We start from the raw sequence: 17637 nt of genomic DNA on the forward strand, positions 1-17637 counted from the left end.
CAATATTCCATAGGATCAAAAGAAGATGGCTGGGTTTATTATCTAAGAATACGCCGCCACCGAGAGAAAATAATAAAGGACACACCAGATAAAGACTTGAACGATGATGATTTTTTCTAGGTGTCTGGAAATTTTGAAGACCACCAAGCCCAGATCCCAGGCCACAGTATAAACTGGAAGAAAGGAACCCCCGGTATAATTACCTCGGCTTTTTTGTATGCCTCCCTTTACTTCAGTTTCCTGTTCCTGAACCGAACTGACAGTTGTCTCCTTTATGCAGATTCAGCCCACCTTAAGTCACTGTACAGCTACCCCAATCTAAACATGCTTCGCGCCGCACTACGATATCCTGAAAGAAGTTGGGCCAAGCTACTGAATTTTGAACCGACGTACAGATACAGCAGTCGACGAAAAGCCAGAGTAACAGATTTCTTGCTGGAGGCGTCTCTTGAACCGGATCCAACCTTGCCACAAATTAACCTGGTCCGTACTACTGCTGAACAAGAGATGGCCAAGAGGAATAGAGTAAGGGCCCTGCTAACCGAAACACACCAAGCCGAGGTACCACCACCTAACCAGGCTCAGGAAACCGTGGTGGCCCTTCCATCTCAACAACCCTTCTCATCTCGCCCAAACAAACGTGCCCGGACTACCGTAACCGAGCAACGACTTATTGACGAAGACGAAACCTTGGATCCTCAAACCACTGTCTCAAGCCCTCTACCAAGTCCACAGCCGGAGCGTTCTGACCGGGCTAGTTCTTCCAAATGGGTTCCAAAACTCACTTTCCAGAACCGAGCCATTGAGGACACTGATTCGGTGGTTTCTGTAGAGGACCCCTTAATGGCATTCAACTTGTCCAAAAGTGTCTGCCTTCCAGCCGATATGGCGTATCATGACAACGTTACAGAGTTGCGTGCCATTCGTTCGGCTACAAAATCCATGGTTTTGGTAAGTTCTGTTTCCTACTCCCAAATTGCAACATCTTTCGGTTCGGTTTATCTGAAGACTGTACCACTCCTTTTGCAGGTCCTGCAACAGAATCATGTCGCACACAAGCGTGTGTTGGAACTTCGTAGGACCACTAAGGAGGCCATGGCAGAGGCCAAAGAAAAAACAGCCGAGCTAAAAGAGTCCAAGCGGCAGATGACCGAGCTAGAAGCCAAAGTAACCAGGCTAACCGGCCTAGTCAATTCAGTTAAAGCAGAAAAACAGAAGGCTGCAGCCGAGCTGAAAGACAAGTATCTGCGCCAACTTGCAAAGCTTGAGAAGAAGAAGGATACCGAGATCACCAAGCTAAAGGAGAGTGTGAATGACGCCGAACTCCGGGGCTTCAAGGAGGGAGAGGCAACTTATACTCAACAATGCGAAACTGCCAAAGATCTGTTCTTCAAGTGCGGATGGAGGGCAGCAGTGACACAGCTCGGTCATGGTCCGGAGACTGAGGTCTTCAATCCTCTTGCATATTTTATACCAGGCTCCATGGCGGAGTATGCTGCCGACCTTCAGAAGAAATTTCTTAAGGAAGGTGATGATGAAGACTCTGTTTCTGAGGACAACTCCCAGCTCGGTCGTCGATCTATCTCTCCAATTCCAGTGGTTTCCAACCCCCCAGCACCCGTTTCAACTATTGTGGTGCCTCCAACCGAGCCAAACCAATGGGAGCTTGTTTCAACTGAGCCCATCCCAACCGATCTTCCTGTTGAGACCGGACTCAGAGTTGAGTTGGATGCTGATCTGGATGATCTCTTTGCTTGATTGTGTATTTCTCTTTTTGTTGGACAAAAGTTTGTAACCCGGCTGAGTCCCCAGCTATTGCACCTCTGTTTGTTTTGTTTTTGAATGAATGAGAAACCTTTCATCTTTCTGTTCGGTCTGTGCCATACCTGCATCCATTTTGTATACAGACATGCATTTTCCTGCCGAGATAACTATCTCGGTCCTAAACTTGAAATATTATTATAGCTGCCAACCACTCTTTAGCCGAGATGCCTACCTCGGCCGAAGAGTACTAAGAGTTGGTTTAGTCCAGCCAACTATAATTTAGCCGATATCCTTACTTCGGCTAAAGAGTACTGAGAGTTGGTTTAATCCAGCCAACCACTCTTTAGCCGATATCCTTACTTCGGCTGAAGAGTGCTAAGAGTTTGTAGACACCCCATTTTTGACCGTCCTTAAGACTTGGACGTCACCGTTGGAACACTCGGTGATCTTCCATGTTTGTGTTCGTTTTGAGTTCCCGGAGGTCTCGGCTCCGCGCCCTACCTCAGGATTTCTCAACTCGACCGTGTTGTGTTTGGTTTTGCACCAAACACTTGTGTTTTTGCTTTAGAGGGCAGAGAGTGGCTTGTTAGCTACCCTTGACCCCCACCGGCCTTGGATTGAGGCCACCGGCCGTGCATTATTTCTACCGGCCATTGGTGAAATATACCATTGGCCGGTCGGCACTTTGTGTGGTCGGTCGACCATCTGTTTGGCTGGTGACCTCTTTTGCTGGCCGGTATTACCCTTTTGCACCCTTCATGGTGCATGCCAGCTGTGATAGCTGGAATGCACCAACCCTCTCCCCCGTGCATAAGTGTGGCTGTTTTGCACCTTTGACCCTTTTTTTGCACCCTTTGCTCAAGGCTTCTTGAGGAAGCCTTGACCCCTTGTCTTGGCTTCTTCAAGAAGCTTGCACCTTTGGGGATAGCTTCCTTTGGAAGCTTGGTTCTTTTGACTCTTTTGCAAATGCTTCTCTAAGAAGCTTGGGGCCTTTCCTTTGTCTATATAAGGAGCCTCCCCCTTCATTTGTCTTGGTTCAACAAAAAAACCAGACCTTATATGATATATATCTGACATATATCACTCTCTCTATATATATCTCCATCTCTCTCTCTTCATTTGTGTATGTTTGAGAGCTTAAAAGTGTGATTTGTTCTTACTTTTGCACTAAGGCACACACCATTACACCATACTTCGACTTTGGGAGGTGTTGAGGGTTCATTCTCGAGGTTTTGAGCTGGTTTTGATCAGAAGAAGGTGGCTGGACTTGCTGTTCTTGAGGTGTTCTTTAAGTGTAACATTTTTGCTTTAAATTTCCCAATCTTGTACTAGCTTTTTACCTGCTTTGCATACTGATTTGAGCTTCGTGTATAACTGAAAAAAGTCTTGTATTTTCATGCTTAAGATACTTCATTAAGATCATTTTGTTGTTTGGGGTCGATCTCCCCTTCTTAGGCCTTGTTTGGCCCTTTTTGTGCTCTCTTTGTTAAGCTTTGGAACCTCTTGTGTATTGGCCTTCTCACCACTGAAATCCAATGGATTTTCAGTGGTGAAAAAGGGATTTTGAGGTCTTGCATAGGGGAGGGACACCCCTCTCCCTTGGTCTCTCTTTTGTTTGCATTTTTGACTCATAAGGATAGCATGCATGATTAATTGTTCTTAGCTCCATTTCAGAGGTTTTTCGGTGTTATTTGGGCATATCTTACCTCTGTTTTTGGTCGGATTAAAGGTCCCTTGCATGCATAATATACTTGCTTTGTATTCCCCCATTTTGTCTAGAAGTGCATCATGCATTTAGCCTACCATGCTCTTATGTTTTGGGTTAGCTTTGTGAAGTTCTTAGCCATGTCTTACCATGCTTAAGGTCTATTGGGTGCTGTTTTGATCATATTTTCCATGTTTGGTATAGCCCTTTTGTATTTTGGCTTGTGAGCCTTGAGTGTATGAGTCATTAGCATGCTTTAGTTGGGTTGTTTCAAAGATTTGGAGTCATTTCACATGCCATTTCAGTCCCTAACCCATGCTTGTATGCTTACATTCATCATCACTTTCTTGCCTTGAAAGGTTGTTCTTTTGTGCCTTGGAAAGGGTCATAATGCATGCCTTGTGTTTAAGTCGTTTGGGCTGCCATATCAGTGGGTTTTGGGGCGTATTTTGATGCATGGAAACTCTGTTTTTAGTTGTGTAGCCCATGCCATGAGTGGTTGAGGTGGTGGTGGTACAATGCTCTATTGTTGGTCTTGAATCCACCTTTGTTTTGCATCCATTCCTTAGTATGATTTGGCCATGATCTATGCATACTTTAGTCTTATTTTGGAATGCTAAGGGACTGTTTTAAGCCATTTTGGTCCTTTGGGGTTTGATTGACATAGCCATGGTTTGGACCTTTTTGTTTGACTTCAAGTTTTAGTCATCATGGTGTGTCTTGCTTGCATAACATAGTGGATTTTGGCATTACCTTTTACATATTTTCAGAGCTTGTTATGCTTGTGAGTTGTCCATGCTTGTCTCTCCTTAATGCGCTTGAGAGTTGACTTCTTACATGCTTGAGTGTTGGACTTCCATATGTGTGCATTCGAAGATGTTCAGTCCACCATTTCCATGCACTTTGGCCACTGTTTATGGCAAGGCTGAAGTCTGTCCTTTATGGTTTAAATCCACCATTACATGCTTGTCACATGTCTATTGCATATTTGACTCATTTCATGTTGTCACATGCTAGTCTCATTGCATATTTGTCCATGTTTGCTACATTGCATGTTGCATACTTTAGTATATTGCACATTGGCATGTTTAGTTTGCATTGCATTTGGCATGCCTTGCTTACTTAGTTTCATGTTGCATATTTGACCCATGTTGCATATGTGAGGTACATTGCATACATGCATAGCATTTCGCTTGGTTTGGGGTGTCAAACCAAGCATGAGAGTTGAGGAGTGTTCATACTCAAAGTGATGAAACACGCCTCAACTCTCGGTCGCCAATACCCTTGACCTTAACATGATAGGGCATTGATACTCATTTGTTTTGTTGCATGCATTTACATTGATCGGCAAACTTGGCCTCTTAGGCCATCACGCATCGAAATGCGCAATTGATGGCTCGAGGGTCGAGGGCCATGCTCCCTGGAGTTCATTGCATGATAGGAAGTGTGTCTATGCATACATTTGCTTGAAAATTCCATGCCATACACTGCTTGCCCTCTGCTGCTGTCAACTGTAGGTTTCAGCAGGAAGATTTGGCCGGCCGGCAGTGTTTAGTGCCGACCGGCAAAGAATGTTTGGCCGAGAGCACAATATTTAGCCGATGAGAGTATTACCATGGCCGGTAGCATATTCTTTTGGCCGGTAACATTCCATAACACTCAAGGAGCAGTTCTGGGGACTTTCAGAATTTTCAGAGGCGCAAGGCAGTGTAAACAGAGGCAACAGTGCTATGGCAGCGAGTTTCCGGGCAAGGCGGATCGAGCATACATCATTCACGCATTCCGAGGCAGGGCTGCGGCCACCTTTCTTCTACATTTCATTTGTTAATTAATTAGAAGTTCTGTAATAATTAATTTAGTAGTATTCATTTGATTATGTAATATTTATTCGGACCCTCCGAGCGAGGGCAATTGTGTAATAAGTGTGCGTGAGTGTGCGTATGTCTTCCAACCCCGCATCTTTCTTCCCTTTTATTTACCTGCTTTCAATGGTTTGTATTAGGGCATATTTAAATTAGCATACCTTATGCTATGCATGCGTGCATTCATACATTTGTCTTGCATGCACCGGGCTCGGCTCATCATGCTAACTGCATTGTATTTCAATCCCAAATTGAATACATATTACCTGGTGTATTTCACATGCCATGTTTAGAATAGTCGAGCCTGTCTAGATTGCATCTTTGCATGTGTTACATTAGCCATTTTTAACATGAACTAGGATCATGCATATGATTACTAACTAGTTTCTGTTTTGGCTTGGAGTACTAGGTAAGTTTTTTATGCTTTAGCATGCCACATGTGTGTGAATGTTGCCATGATAGCATAATTACCATGAGGCTAGCTGCTTACGTGATATAACTGCCTGAATGCCTGTGGGTAGAGGTTGGGTTATTTGAATTGGAACAATGCATTAAATGTGAGTTTTAAGCCCACTTGGAAGTGGCAAAACCATATTTTCTAGAGCCCACTTGAGGGTTGCAAAATTCATGTCTTAGCCTACTTGCAGGTAGCACCATCAAACCATTTTCAAACAAACAAACATGAAATGTTTTGTTCCAATTCAAGCGACCCAGTCTATACTTATTTGTTGTGCGCATAACATAGTAAATCTAGGCTAATAATCGGAATAAGAACATGTAATGTTTTCAAAACAAGATATCATGGTTAGTAGAGGCCGATCTTTGATCGGGCGAGCAGGGGTGCTCATAGCTGACCTTTCCCAATCGTACCCAAGTTCCCGAGCCGAGACAACTTTGGTGATGACGGACACGTGGCCTTAGGCAACGAGCCAGGGTTTCCTAAATTTTTTCAAAAAATAAAATATTTAGATGGCGACTCTGTATCTGGCAAAGTAGTCCATGTTTGGCATCTCTTTTCTAAAAAATCTGTTTTTCTCAAAACGATTTGCCGGATTTGGACTCTTTGGTTCAGATTAAGAACTGTGACAATTTGAGTCTGAACTGTGGTAGACCCACAAATAGAACAGAACGGGGACTCATCCTCCCGGGGCGTTCGGGGACGTCTACAGAGTTGGTTTAATCCAGCCAACCACTCTTTAGCCGATATTCTTACTTCGGCTGAAGAGTACTAAGAGTTGGTTTAATCCAGCCAACCACTCTTTAGTCGATATCCTTACTTCGACTGAAGAGTATGGAGAGTTGGTTTAATCTAGCCAACCACTCTTTAGCCGATATCTTTACTTCGGCTGAAGAGTACTAAGAGTTGGTTTAATCCAGCCAACCTCTATATTGGTTATTCCAACCAACTTAGAATAAAGTGTTTGGTTATTCCGACCAAATGTCCTGCAGCCTGGATCCTTATCCTGGGCTTAGGAGGGGTGTTGGTTTTTCTAGCCAACCTTTAGATTGGTTTTTCCAGCCAATCTAAAGTAAAGTGTTTGGTTATTTCGACCAAACGTCCTGCAGCCTGGATCCTTATCCTAGGCTTAAGAAGGGTGTTGGTTTTTCCAGCCAATCTTTAAGTTGGTTTTTTCGGCCAACTACTTTTTCAATGCCCCTAGTCTACTAAAACAACTTTTACAGAATAAAGATACTTATGCTGAAAAGAAAACTACTTGTTTTATTGGGGAAAAGAAAAATTACAGGTATTCTAAAGAAAAGCTAAAAATAAAATAACTTGAGATTGGCAGTATTCCATGGCCTGGGAATTGCCTTGCCGTCCTCATCTTCTAAGTGGTATGCCCCTTTGCTGGCTAACCCAACGACTTTGTAAGGTCCTTCCCAATTGGGCCTTAACTTGCCATCTCCCGAAACCACGGTGTTTCCCATTACTTTGCGCAGTACCCAATCTCCGATCTTGAATTGCCTTGGATGCACTGTTTTGTTGTATTTCCTGGACAACTCTTGTTGGTATGAGGCAATGTGAACCAGTGCTCTTTCTCTTCTTTCTTCGGTGAGGTCGAGTTCCAATGTTATGGCCTCCCCATTCAAGTCTGGATCAAAATTTTCGCTTCTAATTGTGGGGAGGCCAACTTCCAGTGGGATTACCGTTTCCATGCCATATGCTAAAGAGAATGGTGTCTCTCCAGTTGATCGCCGAGGTGTGGTATGGTAAGCCCACAGAACATGAGGCAGTTCCTCAGCCCACTTGCCTTTTGCTCTTTCTAACCTCTTCTTCAATCCATCCAAGACAACCTTGTTTGATGCCTCTGCTTGGCCATTTGCTTGGGGATACGCTGGCGTAGAATTGTAGAACTCTATCTTGTATTCTTCGCAAAAGCCTCTAAAGATTCTGCCATCAAACTGAGTGCCGTTGTCTGATTTAGGGCTTTAGGTATGCCGAACCGAGTGATGATATTCTGCCAGACGAACTTCTTCACATCTTTTTCCTTGATTGATGCCAATGCCTCTACTTCCACCCACTTTGTGAAGTAGTCTATCGTTGCGAGAAAGAACTTCCTGTTTCCGGGTGCTGTTGGAAGTGGTCCTACTATGTCCAAGCCCCACATTGCGAAGGGCCATAGGCTGGTCAATGGTAGGAGCTCTCTAGCTGGCTGATGTATTTGGTGTGCGAACTTTTGACATTTCTCGCACTTCTTCACATACTTCTCCGAGTCTGCCTGCATGTATGGCCACCAGTATCCTTTCGAAATGGCTCTGTAAGCTAAAGATCTTCCTCCTTGGTGGCTTCCGCACACACCTTCGTGTATCTCGAATAAGAATGCTTCCATTTTGCTAGGGTGAACACACTTTAGATAAGGTCCTGAGAATGACTTTTTGTATAATGCCATAGAAGGGGAGAGCCAAAATCGCTGCGACTTTGCTCTAATTTTGTTGGCTTCTTTCTTCTCTTTCGACAGTACGCCGTCTTTTAAGAATGCTATGATGGGATCCATCCAAGAAGGGCCTAGTTCGGCGCAACATACCTCTTCTGCTTCAGGGTCTTCAATGCTTGGTCTTGGTAAGTAGTCAATAAGCAACGGATGAGGGATGGATGTATCTGTCATTGAAGCAAAGCCTGCTAGTTCGTTTGCTCTGCTGTTTTGCTCCCTACCAATCTGTTCTATCCGCACTACTTCAAATTTCTTGATTTCATTGCGGACTAAGTCTTGGTATTTGGCCATCCTGTCATCCTTTGCCTCGTAGTCGCCTAATATTTAGTTTACCACCAGCTGTGAATCGTTGTAGACCATTAGTTCAGTGGCCTTCATGTAGAATGCTGATTTGAGACCTGCAAGAAGCGCTTCATATTCTGCTTCGTTATTTGATGCTGGGAAGCCAAGGTTGACTGCTTGCTCGACAACCAGGCCGTCTGGTGAGATGAGGACTATGCCAAGTCCTGCACCATGCCGGTTGGATGCTCCTTCCACAAAGAGCTTCCACATCTCTCCAACGAACAATTTTCAGCAAGTGGAGGGATCAGATGATGCCGTGGGGTCAAGAATGTTGCTGGTGTTTTCTTCAAGGTTCATGCTTACTGTTTGCCCCTCGCAATCTGATTGAACCAAGTCTTTATTTGGTGGTGAGTCTTGGCTTGGTGTAACATGGTTCGCTTCTTCCTTGCTTGCTTTACTTTGGTCTGCCTTGGGGTCTGACTGAATATCCTGCACCGGGGGTTACGCTATTCCGGCGTCAACTTCTATCCCTAGTTCGGTTGTGTCAGTCAGGTCGACTGGGCAGATATGATGACTTCCTGGGGTAAATTCTACGACAAAGTCTGCTAAAGCTTGGGCCTTTATCGCGGTTCTAGGTTGGAACTTGATGTCGAATTGTCCCAATTCTACTGCCCACTTCAAGATTCGCCCGGAAAAGTTCGCCCTCTCAAACAAAGCTTTTAATGGGAAAGCTATGAGGACAACTATGGTGTGGGCGTGAAAGTAGTGCGACAACTTCCTTGAGGCCATCATCAAGGCCAAGGCCAGTTTTTCCAGTGGCAAGTACCTTGTTTTGGCGCCCAGCAATGTCTTGCTGACATAATAGATGGGTAGATGTTGGATTCCTTCCGCACGGACCAACACTGCGCTAATTGCGTGCTGAGAGACTGCCAGGTACAGGAAGAGTTCTTCTCCAGGTATTGGGGTCACCAGTAGTGGTGGTGAAGACATGTATTCTTTCAAGCTTTCCAGAGCGCGGTCGCATTCTTCGTCCCACTCGAACTTGGCTTTTAATGCTTGAAAAAATGGTCGTAGTCTGTCTGACGACCGGCTAATGAATCGGTTGAGTGCAGCCGCCATGCTGGTGAGATGCTGCACTTCTTTTATTGAGTTAGGCCTTTCCAGATCCTGAATTGCTTTGATCTGGGAGGGGTCTGCCTCAATATCCCGGTTGGTCACTAAGAAGCCTAGGAATTTGCCAGATCCTACACCGAACGCGCACTTGGATGCATTAAGGTGCAGCTTGTGCCTCTTCAGAATCTGGAACATCTCACCTAGGTCCCTTAGATGGTCATTCTCATCCTTGCTCTTGACCACCATGTCATCGATGTAAGCCTCCATTGTTAGGCCTAACAACGGCTCAAACATCTTGGTGACCATTCTCTGGAATGTTGCCCCTGCATTCTTTAGGCCAAAGGGCATGACCTTGTAGCAATACAGTCTTCTTGGAGTTGTAAAGGACGTGACCCCCTGGTCTGGTTCGTACATGGCGATCTGATGGTAGCCTCTGTATGCATCAAGAAAGCTAAGTCGGTTGTGCCCCACCGTTAGGTCTACTAGTTGATCTATCCGTGGTAGGGGAAAGCTGTCCTTTGGGCATGCTTTGTTGATTGTCTTATAGTCGACGCAGACATGCCATTTGCCATTCTTTTTTGGCACCACGACTGTGTTGGAAATCCATCTGGGGTAGTGCACCTCTCTGATAGCTTCTGCCTCTAGTAGATTTCCCACTTCTTCCGCCACTATTTCGGCGTGGTGGAGTGCCGATCCACGAGTGCGCTAAATGATTGGTCTGGCGGATGGGTGGACATTGAGTTGGTGACAGATAAAGTTTGGATCAATGCCTGGCATGTCGTAGGGTGTCCAGGCAAACACTTCGATGTTAGAGGTCAAGAATTCCAAGATCTCTAATCTCTCAGTGCTGGACAACGACGAACTGAGCAAAAAGAACTTGTTAAAACCTATTACCTACTTCACCCACTAAACCTAACCCACTACACCACTACCACCTCACCTACTCCACTAAACCTAACCCACTACACCACTACCACCTCCACTTCACCTACTCCACCTACCACCTCCACTTTACCTACTCCATCTACCACCTACTACCACCTACTCTTCTATATATAGGAATCATTGTAACATTCAATAAATCAATCAATCAATAATACATCAATTTATTTTTTCATGGTATCAGAGCAAGGTTAAAGATCTTGGTGTTCTTCGCCTTCCGGCGGGCGGCAACCTTGCCTTGACCGCCCGCCGGATCTCAACCAATTCAAACCTCCCTCTTGAGTCTTGGCCGAAAGGCGTTTGAGAAACTCGTAGGTAGTGATCATGGTGGTTGCTGACATTGACATGGAAGCCCAGCGAGGTCCAAGTCCTCTGTAACAAGCCATCCATCCACCTTCTCTTACCAAATTCCGACCAGTTTGTCGCATTGTTGGTACCCCTTTACGCCCATTATCATTCTCATCTCCATCCAAAACCTGTAACCTTGTCTTGATTGTATCAAGTGGCATCGTAATCAAAGCCGAAACCCCACCTGCCATGGCTGCACTCACCCCCTGAACTGCCATTACAGTCTTCGAATCTGGTCTAAAACTGTTCCCACCATTCTCATTCCTGCACGAGTCATCGTGTTGCAGTTTTCGCCGTCGTCGACGAGCGTGTCAGCGCAGATCCATCCTCTGGTGGTCTTCAACAGCTGTGACTGCTATGTCCGGCGACCCGACCAGGCCGAGCGAATCATCGGCACTCTTCTCGGCTCCGTCTTGCCTGATGGCACCGTTGATATTCGCAACTCTTACGCCGTTCCTCACAGTCATCAGTCACAAGAAGCAAACCGGACCATGCGACGGCGTCGGAATCCTCGGCATCGCATGGTCCTTCGGCGGCATGATCTTCGTCTCGCGACTCTCATGTCCCTGTTTTGGCACCTCTGCCAATTGGGTTTGCAGTGTTTACGGTTCACTTGGCTACTATTCCTATTACTAGGACTGGGATCAACCCTGCTAGGAGCTTTGGTGCTGCTGTTATCTACAACAATAAAAAAAAAAAAAAGTCTGATCTCTTTATCTGCTGTTATCCGCAGCAACCCCACCAACTAAAAAGAGAATAACCCAAAAGAAAAAGAAAAAAAAAAAAAAGAGTTGCCTGATCTCTTCATCTCTCTCTCTCATCTTTCCACTTTCAAGCCCACGGTTTTGATCCAAACCAGCATATAGTTTCTAAGACACCCATGTGGGCTTGTCCCCTCTCTCCACCGTTTGATTCCCACTTCATTATTTTTATTTATTTTCTCCAAATCATTTTTACTCTCTTTCAAATATCCACTCTACAATAATATCTCTTTCTCAAGAAATCCACCCTTACTCTCTCGTTTTGATTTCACATATATTCTTCTTATTTCTTTCTTTTTATTTTTCTTTCACTTTATTTTTCATTTTTTTTTTCATTATTATTATTTTTTTAAAAAAAAATAAAAATAAAAAAAAGGCAGAAGACGAACTGCAGACCAAACTCATTTTATTCATATCGGGGCTCACCCCGATCACCATTTTACACCAAAAAAAAAAAAAAACCAACACAAATCGGAACAGTGGGATTTTTCTTCTCTACTCTGCCGCCGATCTTTTCTTCTTGCCTCCGTCCTGGGCGGCCCTTGACGGAGTTGCCTCCGTGTTTCCCACTCCACTGGGCACGATCACTCCACCCTGCTCCTCCACTGCAGCATATGGCGGCCCTCCAAATCGGAACATAACGGTGGCCTTCCGCTTCAGCTCCTTATTTTCCGCCTTTAGCACACTTATCTCTGCCCGCGCATCCTTATACATGCGCTGGAGCAGAGCCAGTTGGGCGTTTAACTGCTGCACCTCATCTGTCCTACTCTGCAGCCGGTGCGACAAGTTTGTGACCGCAGTCATGGTCTCCACACATGACTTCAATGTATACTGGTTGGCCTCAATATCCGTTTGCACTGCCATTTTTTGCTCCACCAACCGCATCGGAAAGTTCAACGGAGCAAAACCAGAGGTGTTTGGTTGAGGTTCACGGGCCACCGCACCAGTTCTCTCTCCTGTTGACTCGTTGAGGTCGGGAAAGAGAGTGAGCAGACCACGGGAAGAAGAGGCCATGTTCTGGGTAGCTGAACGGGAAGAAGAGGCCATGTTTTTTGGGTTGCTAAGTGTTTCAGAGAAGCAGCGATTACCGATTGGTACTGTCAGACAGGGTTGGTTACAGAGTGGTTCAAGATTTGCAGCTCTTCGAGACAAGCTCTCTGAGAATGCAGAGGTTTCAACTGGTTTGTTATGCTTCCAAGCCTCCGCTTCGGTTTATAAAGACCCTGACGAAGAGGCCGACACACGTTCTGTCGGTCACGTGCATCGCCGCGTGTCTGGCGCGCCTTTTGATGGCTCGCCGCTCGATGATTTCTGTCGGGCACATCTTTTGATAAAGTGGGTGCGCCTTTTGAGGGCGCGACTTTTGAGGGCTCGATATATATATATCTACATGTATATCTTTTGGGCAGCCTATATACACACTTATACAGTGTCTTCTACATCGGTCCGACATGACCCCATAAACTGTCTTCTACATCGGTCCGACATGACCCCGTAAACTGTCTTCTACAGCGGTCCGACATGACCCCATAAACTGTCTTCTACATGGGTCCGACAAGACTCTGTAAACTGTCCCGACATTGATTCCGGTTAGCTCCTTCATGGGTCCGACAAGACTCTGTAAACTGTCCCGACATTGATTCCGGTTAGCTTCTACATCGGTCCGGTGTGACCTCGTCACCTGTCCAGACTTTATCTGCTACAACGGTATGACACCACCATACAGTGTCCTCTACAACGTTATGACACCACCATACATTGTCCTCTACCACGTTATGACACCACCATACAGTGTCTTCACCAACGGTCTGACACCACCATACAGTGTCTTCACCAACGGTCTGACACAGCCATACAGTGTCTCCTATTCTCTTTTATTTTTATGTATTTTCTTGTTTTGTTACTCTCTCCAAACTCAAGTTGGTTAGTTCCTATCCCCCTTGAGTTTGCGGGGGGCTGTTAAAACCTATTACCTACTTCACCCACTAAACCTAACCCACTACACCACTACCACCTCACCTACTCCACTAAACCTAACCCACTACACCACTACCACCTCCACTTCACCTACTCCACCTATCACCTCCACTTTACCTACTCCATCTACCACCTACTACCACCTACTCTTCTATATATAGGAATCATTGTAACATTCAATAAATCAATCAATCAATAATACATCAATTTATTTTTTCAGAACTTATCCGGGTTCTTTTCATCTATTCTTACCTCTACCAAGTCTTCCACCGCTTTTTGATCAGCTGCTTTGCAGACATCTGCGAACAGTTCATTGCTCTCAGGTTCTTCCACTGAATGAACATATCCCTTGGCAACACGGTTGCCATTAACTGTGACGAAGCATTGTTTGGACATAATTTGATCTCCAAAGACCTCTTCAATCACTCCGGCTTCGTTGGGGAACCGCATTACTTGATGGTAGGATGATGCTACTGATTTCATGGCATGGAGTCATGTTCTTCCCAAGATTATGTTGTAAGTGGAAGGGACCTTTAATACCCGAAATTCCACTTGTTTTGTCACGCTTCCTGCCCTGACTAGAAGGATAATCTTACCGACTGGCCACTCTGGCATTGAGTTAAATACGATCAGGGGGGATACAGCTGGTGCCAAGTTTTTTTCCTCCAATTTCAGTTGTTTGAAGGTGTCGTAGTACATTATCTCACACGAGCTACCTTGGTTTATCAAAATTCGCTTGACGTCGTAGTCCTTAATAAGGAGGGTGACAATTAGTGCATCGTTGTGAGGGCAATATATTCTTTCCAAGTCCTTGTCTGAAAAAGACATGACGTTCGTGGCCTCTGTTCTCCCATTTTTGATGGTAGGTTGGGCACTCAGTACCTCTCTTAAGTGCTCAGCCTTCTTTATCATGCCCTTGAGCTCACATACGCGCTCAGGTTCGAATACTCCATGTATCACATTGATCACGCCTTGAGGTGGGGCTTCGATTGGCATTTCATTGGGGTCATTGTGGTCCTGGGGGGCTGGTTGCGTCCCCCCTTCAATGTATTTATCCAGGTGACCGGCTGCCACCAACTCCTCCAGATGCTGTCTCAATGGCATGCAATTTTCAGTGCGGTGCCCCTTTTCTTTGTAAAAGGTGCATCTCGATCTTTCATCGTAGTCTTTCTGTGCTTCTCCTAGCTTAGCTGGCCATCTGACGAAAGGCTCATCGCGTATTTCGCTCAGAATCCGATAGATCGATTTCTTGAATGCCGTGGTTATGGCAGTGCGGACTCTCAACCATCTTTTATCCTGGTCCTCTCCGTTGTCTCGCCTGCCTTGTCCGTTTCTGCTCGGACGGTCTACCGCGTTGACCTTTGTCGAGGCCTTTTTCTCTGGTACTGCGATGGCGCCAGATTTTGTTTTGGCACGGACGCTATCCTCTTCCACCCTGATGTGCTGATGCACTCTTTCAATCAAGGCCTCCATGGTGAGGGGCAGTGTCATGGTGATTGAGTCCCTTAGTCTGTTCCCAACTAGAAGGCCTCTTTTGTACTATGTAATGGCGAGATTGGTGGGGCAGTCCCCAATCTGGTTGAATGTCTCCCAGTAGCGACTATTGTAGGATCTTAGTGTCTCCTTTTCGCCCATGTCGATGGAGAGTAGCTGGTCAATCTCCGCCGGGGTTTTGGTGTTCGTTCTGAACCTTGTGACGAACGCCTCCGCCAATTGTGCCCAGGAGGCTATGCTGCCTTCTGGAAGTTTTTCGAACCAAGTCAAGCCTAGGTCACCAAGGCTTGATGGGAAGAGGATGCACATCAAAGCCTTATTTCGCCGATATACCGCCATAACCTGGCGGAAGTGGCTTAGGTGTATGTAGGGGTCCGTTTTCCCCTCGTACATGGTGAATTTGGGCTGAAGGAAGCCAGAAGGTAGGGGCGCGTTTTCAATTGCCGGAACGAACGGCGAGGTTTGCAGCCTCGCTAATGCTTTGTCCGTTGGTTCGTAGACAGGGCGTGGTAACGGCATTCCGACCTCGATGTTTCTATGCGACCGAGGAGCCAACCGCTGAAGGGCAGATACCCTGCGAGGGTTGCGCGCCCTAGTATCCTCCTTCCATTGTGCCCTTTCTTCCAGCATGGTCCGCAAGTCGGATGATCTTGGTAACTGCGTCTGCCTGGATGATATCTGGTGTGTGCGTGAGGGCCGATAGGTGCTTCCCTCAGTATACGACCTCTCAGTCCTCATTCTCTCAGATCTAGAGCAACGAGTCCTGGAGGTTCTAGATTGAGTATCGCCTGTCCTAAGGCTTCTATTCTCTGCTTGTGATGGTGTGGAATGCCTGCCACGGTCTTCTGAGCGGCGAGGGGTGTCTTGCTTTTGCGCCCCTCTCCTGTCACCACTCCTTTTCCCTTCAGCTGGCGCTTCATAATCTCCATGTCCGCTGCCATCCGTCGTATCAATTCGTCCTGCTCCTTCACGCGGTCCTCCAGAGCTTGAGGATCAATCCTCCGCTTTTGTCTGTCAGGACTTTGTGAACGAGAGTGACGGGGGCTGTTATTCCGCCTCCCCCTAGCATCCCTCCTGGGATTCTGTCGTTGTGGCTCCAAGTCTGCCATAGGAGGGATAGAAGGTAGGCCTTCACGCCTTGCACCCCCTTTGGTGTTTGTCCGTCGATGGCGGACTGCGGTAAATCTTCATTGTGCGCCATTGCTTCTAAAGAGGTAAAGCTTGATCAAGAGGTTTTGTCCTTGTCTGAATTCCCACAGACGGCGCCAATTGTACGGGAAAGAAATAAACCTTATCGTGTAATCCTGTTGATCAAGATTGCGCTCCTCCGTACGTCGTCGCTTTATTCCCTGAAAACACAAACGTGAGCTAGCCGGCGGGTGTGTGCCGGATACCTCTCCGATGCCTAAGTCAGCAAAATAGACAAATAGATAAAAAGTTCTGCGTATTCGAGAATCAAAGTTGTGTTACCTCTCCATAGGTGATGTTATGAGCTTTTATAGGTTCCGCGTGGCACAATCCTAGTAGGACTCTTACTCATCCATGTAGAGTCCTCCTAGGAATCACATTCCTAAAACACCCCCTCACTGCTTAAACCAAGTGAGATAGTTTTTCCATGGTCGGACTCCAATATGACCGAGGTAAGCATAGCTATGCTAAGCCGCAGATCAGACCGGGATAACTCTCGGTTCCTCCTGTACAAGCCATAGCATGATTGGACCGAGCTAATAATTAGCATGGTTCCGACCGATCTAATACCACTGCGCCATGACCGGTATAACTTTTAGTATGGTGACCGAGCTAACCGTAGCTCTTTGGGACCGGAATAACTTCAAGCCTCATTTGGACCGGAATAACTTCATGGCCATTTTACTCAGTCCTTCGTACTGTGGCCCATAACGGCCCATTGCCCAGCTCGGCCCAATTTTCTTATAAATTACCCTCTCATAACCCATATATAAATCATTATGAAAAAATTATTTTACAAGAAAAATAAATTAATCTAGAAAGTATATTTTTTTTTTCAAAATATATATAACATTTAATTTTTATTTTTATTTTTAAAAAAATGACATATACCTCTTGTATTAATAAAATACTCAATAAAATTGATATATTGAGAGTAGTTTGTTTAATGGGTATGTTATTATTATTTTTAAAATTTATAATAAGTTACTTTTTTTTTGAAAATGTCGGTTTCAAATTAAACCAAGCTGTATTTAAATAGTTTAATTTGATCAATTTCATAATTTTAATGAGTTAATTATATTTTAATTTGTTTAGAATTGTAGCCAATAACTTAATATTGATTTCATGCTAAATCGATCCTAGCCAGACCATATTAACCCCTCGTTGTGAGCTTTGTTAGCCTTCCTCCACCAGCAAAGAAAAATTATTCAAAAGTCATGATAAGCAATCAACCAGTTAAAAATAAATAAAGGGCGAATTACATCAAC

This window comes from Camellia sinensis, chromosome 5 (assembly GCF_055761805.1).
Source record: "Camellia sinensis isolate YWXY chromosome 5, ASM5576180v1, whole genome shotgun sequence".
Classification (NCBI taxonomy): domain Eukaryota; kingdom Viridiplantae; phylum Streptophyta; class Magnoliopsida; order Ericales; family Theaceae; genus Camellia; species Camellia sinensis.